The sequence below is a fragment of the Muscardinus avellanarius genome (genome assembly GCF_963383645.1).
Source record: "Muscardinus avellanarius genome assembly, chromosome: 3".
In the NCBI taxonomy this organism is placed as follows: domain Eukaryota; kingdom Metazoa; phylum Chordata; class Mammalia; order Rodentia; family Gliridae; genus Muscardinus; species Muscardinus avellanarius.
Genome location: NC_137788.1, coordinates 68747462 through 68754155, shown reverse-complemented (window position 1 = coordinate 68754155; position 6694 = coordinate 68747462).

Sequence of the window (6694 nt, the reverse complement as noted above, 5' to 3'; positions counted from 1 at the left end):
AAGGGGAAAGCATTGTTCTTCGATGCTTTTATCTCCTCTTACTTTTTTCCCCTCTCTTCTAGGTCCTCTGAGACCCACTGCTGTATATCAGGAGTTGGTAGAAGTTTTCTGCAAAGGGTCAGATAGTTTAGGTTTCATGTGAGTATTGTCCCCATGTCCGTTACTGGATGCCACATACCATTGCAGCACAAAAGGGGAACATAAAGGAGCGAGTGGCTGTTCCTAGATGAACATAATCATAGGGGAACCCAACTGCTGCGAAAGCAAGCAGCAAAAAAAAAAAAAAAAAACCTTCTCCCAAGCACTAATTCTTCTCTTTCTTAACCTCTCCTGTCTAGAATTTGTCCCAGGTGGGGTGGTGGAACTTTAGTAACTAGAAAAGTTTGCTGAGGTATTTTCCCAAAAGAAGAATAATATATTCATAGAGAGAGGAAACCAATGGCTACAAAAACTTCTCCCACACCCTGAACTCTTTCCCCAGGACAAATCCTCAAAAGGAAGAGTTAAGGCAGAGAATTTAATTGATCTTTCTAATAAAAATGACAGCTTTTTTGTATTCCCATACAAGGAAGGTAGGGCCTCTCTGATGTGGGTTAAAGAAGGAAGAGGCTGGGAGACCAAGCATTCTGAGCTACAGGGCAGCTGACGGGAACCTGAGGAGACACCAGTGGGTTGGGGTGGCCAGGGAATGTGAGCGTCACCAGGCCTGATGGTTGACCGTAAGCTGTTTACTTCTCTTTATTTTGAGATGTAACAACCACTGTTACCCACCCACCCCCAAACAAACACACATTCATTAAATATATCTGCAACACAATCACTTAATGTTAGTGATGCATTCAGAAAATTCCAAAAGAGTAGCAAGAGAGAATCAACCTTCTTCATAACCTACTCTAGGAGAAACCTGAGTTTCTGCCATAAAAAGGAAAATTACTCAAATAAAAATACAGGCAACAACATGCTCATATTGTATGGGTTAGGCAATCAAGATCTTTCATTTAGTGGCATTTTAAGGGACACTCTAGAGTGGTAAAGGATCTGTGACCCATCACACAGGCAGCCAAAACTTGGGTTGCACATGCAAGTTCAAATTAAGAAAATCAAGGCACTAAGCTAGGCGACCTTGTACATATGTTAATAGATTCCCAAACACATAAACTTACTGCCTCCTTTTCAGAAAAGAAAAAAAAAAAACTTAAGATTGTTACCGACGAGCTCAGTCCTGTGGGGGCAAGTCCACTCACGACCGGGAGCCTCAGAAAGATGGGGCAAAAGGCAGGTGATGTCCTGCAGAAGGCTATCTGCAGCAATTCTTTCCCCTCTATGAATTCCCTAAGTTTTTAGGTACGGCGCTTGGGAAAGAATTTGAGGTGGACAAAGGCTTCTTGAGCCAATGACAATTTATTACAGGAACCCAGAGAAATTTATACCCTTCACCAGTGAGATTAATAATAGGAGAAAAAAGAAAGGGAAGGGGGGCAATCACAGCAAAACAATAGTAAATTACATATAAACAAAGTAAATGACTAGTCCAGCATTTAGGAGATTAACTCCTCCGCAGCAGGGCAGGTCCAAAGGTAAATTCCAAAGGTAATACAGGCACGCCCAAGGCCCAGGGCTTGGAGAATACGCCTTCTCATGGAATCTTCTTTTGCTTTCTTTTTTGAAGTTTCCATCTATATCCATATGACAAGCATGGGGAGATGTGGCGTCCAGGGAGATGCGATGGGCGTCTCTCAGATCTCATCCGCTTTGCCTTCTGAAGTCTGAAAGCTTACAAAAACTCACAACACAGCTTGGCCAATAAGACACCACAAATAACACTGTGAAGTTCTTGGATTTAGTTGTCAGATGTATTTCCTTGACTGCTGAACACTCTTTTTTAGACAAAAGCCTATTAAAGGCCTATTGGTCTCTAATAATCCATTTCCTTATCACAAACCCTCTGCAACCTGCTTCTAACTTTCTAATTCCTTTCTTTCCCAGTCGGGACGTTCTTATGATAAGCTCTTCTTCATGAAAAAGTGCTTTCTTACTCTTACGGTATTTCCTTTCCTTCATACATATATATTTAGAATATCTGTCCTTTATTTTGTCATTTTCATTTCTAGCCATGCGGCATTCTCCCTGTTTCGGGGAACGCTCACACTGGGCATGAAGGTCAACAATCTTTCTCCTTGGCTCTATTGTATTTTGGCAACTAAGTTGTTCATCAGTTAAATTGCTTTGAAGTCACACCCAAAATTTTATCTTCTCTGTCTCTAGGCAGGATCTCAAGGGTAAACAAAGTTTCCTTAAACTGAGCTATCCGGTTACCGGAGTTAATAGCTTAACCTAAGTTAGTGATAGTGAGGGTCAGAGACCCTTTGTAATTGCTGCAGTTGGAATGCTTATCACAGCATCTGAGTTCTGGCCAGTTTTTTCCTTACTATTGAGCAAAGCCAAGGACGTTTATTTCCACGGACTCAATTTCTGATCTCACATCATCAGAGCAATTCGTGTAGAGAGTTAAAAGAATACCAAGAGAATAATAGTTATGAAGGATATCTAAAGTGGGGGATATTTTTTGCCAGAGACGATACCTCTTTCTCGGGGCTTTCTGCCGATAACTATGTGGAGTGGCGTCTTCAACACATAGATGCCGAGGCAGCAGGATGTCTTGGCATAAGATACCCCTGGGTGATTCCATCATCCCCTAATTTGTATTAAATTCCCCCAATTGTACCTGAGGCATTACCACCCCCACCCTTGATGAGTCCAGCCACCCACAGGGGAGGGAGCAGTATTGGTAACTTTGGGAATCTAGAGAACTTAGGTCATACAGCTGGTTCCTTGGTGGAGCTGGAGTCCAGACCTCGTCTTCTAACCTTGGGTCAAGTCCACGCCATACAGCTGCCTTGCCAATACAACTTTCCCCGAGCCCAGCTGTGCTGATGGTGTGTTGAGCCAGATATTCCCAAAGACTCAAGTCACTTCCTGGGAGGAATTACTCATATAAGAAATCAGGCTAACAGATATCGTAAACAAGTGTAAACCTCTAAAGAGCAAGTGTGTCTCCCTAAAGAGCATTGTCTAAAGTCTGTAAGTCTTTGGAGCCCAAATCCACCTGTTAGAAGATGCATAAACTCTTGCAATTCGTTAATCCAGAAGTAACAAAGGAAATGAAAAGTTCAACCAATAAAAATGCCGTGCTCAAGGGGACCCAGGTAGGGTCAGAGCCGTGCGGGACTGTTGTGCTTGTCCAACCAGTTAGTCCTACCACAGACACACTCCCAGACGCAGCACCACACACCTCCCACCCCGGAGCAGAAGGCTCAGGGGAATAACAGCTCACAAAGCCCCCCTTTGTGCTATTAGGCACATTCACTAGGAAAGGTTTTTATCAACCATGGTGTTCAAGACAAATTAATAAAATTTTGTACATTTTAAAACTTTTAATAGAATCATCCGTTAAACATTTTAGATACAAGAATGAAACTAATTAGGTTTTAACTGACAACTTTAGAACCTGTATAAGTTCCTTAAGCTCTCTACCCCATTAACAACAAGATGGAAATCACAGAGTCTACTTTATATGATGGCTTTTAATCTACTCTATATGATAGCTTTTATTTATTTATTTATTTATTTACTTATTTATTGGTTGTATTGGAGTTCCTGGAAACCCTTCTACCTCCGGGCTACACTCCCAGACCTATTTTGTGTGTGTGTGTGTGTGTTTTTTTTTTTAATTTGGAAACAGTGTCTCTTAAGCCAGCACAGCTGCCTTTGAACCTGCGCCATCCTCCTGTCTCCGCCTCCCAAGTGCGTGTGGGGATTACAAGCGTGCGCCACCACGTCTGTCATATATGATAGCTTTTAGAACTGGAGATTGTGTGTGTGTGTGTGTGTGTGTGTGTGAGAGAGAGAGAGAGAGAGAGAGAGAGAGAGAGAGAGAGAGAGAGACTATGCCTGCTAGAGATGGCAACTCTAAGAAGTGACACCCATTCCTAACAATAACAAAAATGACTTCAAGTAAGCAAAGCTGTCCCCACACTGCAAGAATAAGGACAACCCATGTTATTCTGGAGCACCCTAGAAAGCACTTGCTGGCAACAGTCAAGTTTCAACCAAAAGATATCATAACTCTCTTTCCAAGAATTCGAGGACTCAAGAGGCACAGCAGGGTCAAGACGATAATAGGGCTTTAAATTTCTACGAGCAGCATAAGTGCTTCTCAGTACTCTAATCTGTTTCTGTCCCCAAACAGACAATACATAAATATCATAACCTCAGCTGCAGCCGTGAAAGCTGTCATAATCACCAGATTTGAGAAACAGAAGCCAGAATTTACTTTCTTCCAATCTTTGCAACCTTCTTTTAAGCAACTAACTTTGACAAGGAGAAAGCTGAATGCAGAAGTCATTCTGGGAATGTTCAGGTCAGAATGACAAGGAGGAGAACACCCGGGCCACGGGGCCTGAGCCACAGTCCAGGGAAAGGTTCCCAGCCAGATTAAATAACTATACAGAATACACAGATGGCAAGCCAAGGAGACGTGGGTTCTGGTCCTTGCTTCCACCATCTACCAGTCACATAAATATATGCAAATCAAATAATATTTCCAACTGTGAATGGTGGTGCATGTCTATAATATCAGTACTTGGGAGGCTGAGACAGGAGGATCACAGGTTTCAGGCCAGCTTTAGCTACTCAGTAAGACCCTCAACAACCAAGCAAGACCCTGTTTAAAAACAAAAAATAAAAAGGGCTGGAGTATAGCTAAGAGGTAAAATGTCCCTAGCTTCTATCCCCAGTATCACAACAACAACAACAACAACAACAACAACAATAATAATAATAATAACAACAACAACAATAATGATATCTCCAGCCTCACAACCCTATTGGCAATTGGAGGATAACCATGGCTTTCTTGGAATATTAGAAAGATGTACATGAATGTGCTTTATTAATAATGAAATACTATGTGCAAACTATTACTATTATGTATCTGTTCTGCTCCACACATAGCAAAGCAAACACATTTTTGGTTTATAAGTGCCCAGAAAGCTGAAAATTAGATACCTAGGATATTTTCTGTTTTGCTTGATTCTATATTTCCATATTTCTTCTGATCCTATTTTATATGAGCTCCAAATATGGAGGGACAGTTAGGCAGTTGGGATCTCATGGGCCACTGAGTGACCCTACATTTAATTTCTAAGTTTGCACTATATTCACGGCCCCAGGAAAAGCAGGACAGGCAGGGATCCTCATGCAAAACTTTGAAACTTGTGATGGATCTAGGCAACCTTCTTTTCTCCTTTCTGGCTCTCTCTCTTTCAGCAATACCACGAACCTCCCAGTCCTCAGGATCCTGATCACTTAGAGACCATGCCAACAGAACATTCCAGCCTGGCATTGTGAGAAAGGAGCTCCAATTTGGGCCTTTTTAGTCCCCCATCTTCCTTGCCTTATCAAATTGTACCTGCTCCAATTTACAGCACTTTATAAGACCTACTCTCTGCTAATGAAAAACAGTAAGGGATTTTCATTGCATTTGAACCTTCTTTTTTTTTCTTTTTACACAGGATGGCCTTGAACTTCAGGGCTCAAGAGATTCTTCTATCCCAGCCTCCCAGTAGCTGGAAGCACATGTGTGCACCACCATGCCAAGCTTCATTTGGAACTTGTAAGTAATGCTTAAATCCTAAAGAAAACTCTAAATTTTATAACTACAGTTATAAAATCCTAAAGGAAACTATAAATTTTATAACTACAGTTATAAAATTCATACAAGAGGTATTTGAGGCATTCACACACACACACACACACACACACACACACACACACACACACACACACACCCCATCCTCGTGCATTCATTCATTAGCATGGATTCGGTACCTACAATGGATTAGTGAATTGGAAATCAGTCTGGAAGGAAGTGGATTACAAAGTTCAGGAATTCAGTGTGTGATGAGGGGCTGGAGGTGGGATAATCAGCCTAGACATAAAAGCCATGTAAAAGGCTGCTCTCAGCCAAAGCCCAGCAGCTCTAACTGGGTCCACGCAGGCCCATTGCATCATGCTGCTACCCAAAAACAGAGCCCCAGCTGCAAGAAAACATCTCAAATTTCAATCAAGAATCCACTGAAGCTGAGCACAGAGGTGTGCGCCTGTAATTCCAGTACTTGGGAGGCTCAGTCAGGAGAAGTGCAGATTTGAGGCCAGCCACAGGAACATAGAGAGACCCTCAAAAATTCTGGGAATAAAATAAAATAAAAAATAAATAAAATAAAAAAGACTATGGTATAGTTCAGAGACAGATTGCCCAGGATTCAATCTCTACTACCCCCCCCAAAAAAAAGAAATTATTGAAAATAAAAAGAACTGGAAAATGCAGAAAATACACTTCGCACTTGCATAGAAAAGACAAACAAGAAAGCAGTTCGTTATAACAGAAGCAGATATAAGCTTATTATTGGCCTAATCAAACTAAAAGAATTCTATTCCTTACCCAAAGAACGCATGTACCATGTAATATTGGTAGCCAATGTAATAGTAATTAGAGTTGGCTTGTGCCCACCAGGAGCAAAGTTCTAAGGATGCTCTCAGGTTGTAATGTAACAACCAAAGCCCTAATCCTGGTGGGGGCAAGGGATTGTACATTTAGAAAAGGAGGGCTCAGCTGGATTTTCGTTACCACAGT